Genomic DNA, 2,064 nt, shown 5'->3' with positions numbered 1-2,064 from the left:
TAGGTTGAATTGTTCGATTGCAGAAACACTGAAATTTTAGGTTTCACTAGATTTTCTCCTATAGGGATAGATGCAGTTGGAACTCTAAATAAAACACAATTTGTGCTAGCTGCTTGAAACTTGACACACTCTATTAGTTATCAGATAGCTCCGTAGGCTTGTTCCCTGTTGAAGTAGCCCTAAGCAGAGGCACTTGTCAGTCAAGGAAAAATAACATTTCATTTGAAAGCGTTTGCCAAGTCTTTTGGATCAGTCATCTCCTGGCCAACCCCACATGAGTTATTCTGGCGGGGCATGTTTGAAAGCCCTGGTTGGCTCTTGCTGACAAGTGTGAGAGCCTATCCCTCAAGATAATGTTATATGATTTTTGTGCTCATTTTTTGCCCATTTTCATTTTAGGAAGGTTCTCCTGGCAGCATGGTCATCCCTGGTCTTCTTTTCAACTCTCTTCTCATAGCTCTACATTGAGAACTTCAGGCCTGAAGCTCACCATTTGCTACTGGGAAAGGATGGCATCAAAATTAATGTGACTACCCTGAAAGATAATGGGGAGGTATCAAAAGAACAGGTTGTTCTTAACATAACCTATGTGAGTGGACAGGTATATGTAAATGGCTTACTGGTAAATAGTGGTGTAACCTGAATAAGCTTTCAGAGTTTGATAGTGAAGAATGAAAATCTGGAAAATTTGGAGGAAAAGGAATATTGGAATTTTCAGTGTAAGGGTATCAGTTCATGGGTGTCCTATGACATCAGGTTTCTCCTTGCAACTAATCATCATTCAAGAAGAGGTAGTAGAGATTGATGGAAAACAAGCTCAACAGAAGGAAGTTACTGAAGTGGATATTCTAGTTAAGAACCAGGGAGTACTCAGACATTCAAACTACACCCTTCCTTTGGAAGAAAACATGTTATACACTATTTTCTGAGACAGTGACAATTTATTTACCCTTCCCAACCATTCCAAAAAAGTGGAAAGTGTTAGTTCATTGCAGACCATCTCTCAGTATCTTCTCAGGAATTTTGAAACCACTATAGATGAAGACGTTTTACCTGCCAAATTACATGAAACTCCTCTCAGAGCAGAGCCTCCATCCTCATATAAGGTAATGTGCCAGTGGATGTGAAAATTCAGAAAAGATCTGTGTAAGGTCTGGAGCAGTGTTTTCCCAGTATTCTTTATGTTTTTGAATGTCATGGTGTTGGATTTCTAGGAGCAGCTGGGATCATAACCATCTTAAAGTTGCTCTTTCCAGTTTCTATATACAAAGCGATTCTTCAGATGGATAAAGTGAATGTTTCACCTTTGGCAACCATCAATTTATATCCAGATGGCTCTGAGAAAACAACAGAAAACCTTGAAGATAAAACATGTATTTAAAATACCATCTCAAATCATGGACTTTGAATTAGTGTATTGTTTCCAAATTTGCCAATTCAATATAATTGTTTTTACAAAAAAAGTTTAGATTCAGTTTATGAATAGCAAAATTGCCAAACTCCTAAGACTGCCTTAAAATTGAAGTTTATAAAGTTCACTTTATTTAGCAAAGGGCTTGCTAAATGAATTAAGGAAAATTTAAGCAAAGTGTATGAGAAGACATGTGAAGAGACTTTGAAATTACCAAGAAGGAAAAAAAAAAGGTGAATCCATGTCAGGTGCCAGTTAAATTCAAGGTGTTTTAATAGGGAAATTATATCCACTTAACTAATATATGACTTTATGAAAGCATTTTATGAAATTCTATTTTAAAAGCTCAGGAATTTAGCACTTATTTTTTTATTCAATACAATGTGTCTTTATATTGTTTGTGACTCAGTATAAAAATCACTGAAGTATAGCATGTTTGATTATATCCCATATCAAGACTACTTGCCTTGAATACACCAGGATTGAACTCAAAAAATTAGACAATAAGAGAACAAACAACCCAATCAACAAATGGGCCAAGGACCTGAACAGACACTTCTCAGAGGAGGATATACAGTCAATCAACAAGTACATGAAAAAATGCTCAATATCTCTAGCTGTCAGAGAAATGCAAATCAAAACCACCCTAAGAT

General features: G+C 36.2%; 1 pseudogene; it reads left to right on the top strand.

Moving 5' to 3' along the window:
- Positions 1 to 457: 457 nt before the first annotated feature.
- Positions 458 to 1,428, top strand: LOC124094423 (glycoprotein integral membrane protein 1-like; annotated as a pseudogene).
- The last annotated feature ends 636 nt before the right edge of the window (positions 1,429 to 2,064 follow it).

Source organism: Marmota monax, unplaced genomic scaffold (genome assembly GCF_021218885.2).
Source record: "Marmota monax isolate L192 unplaced genomic scaffold, Marmota_monax_Labrador192_F-V1.1 WCK01_AAM20220418_F8-fsc00875, whole genome shotgun sequence".
NCBI classification, from domain to species: Eukaryota; Metazoa; Chordata; class Mammalia; order Rodentia; family Sciuridae; genus Marmota; species Marmota monax.
This window is presented reverse-complemented; position numbering and strand designations above follow the sequence as displayed.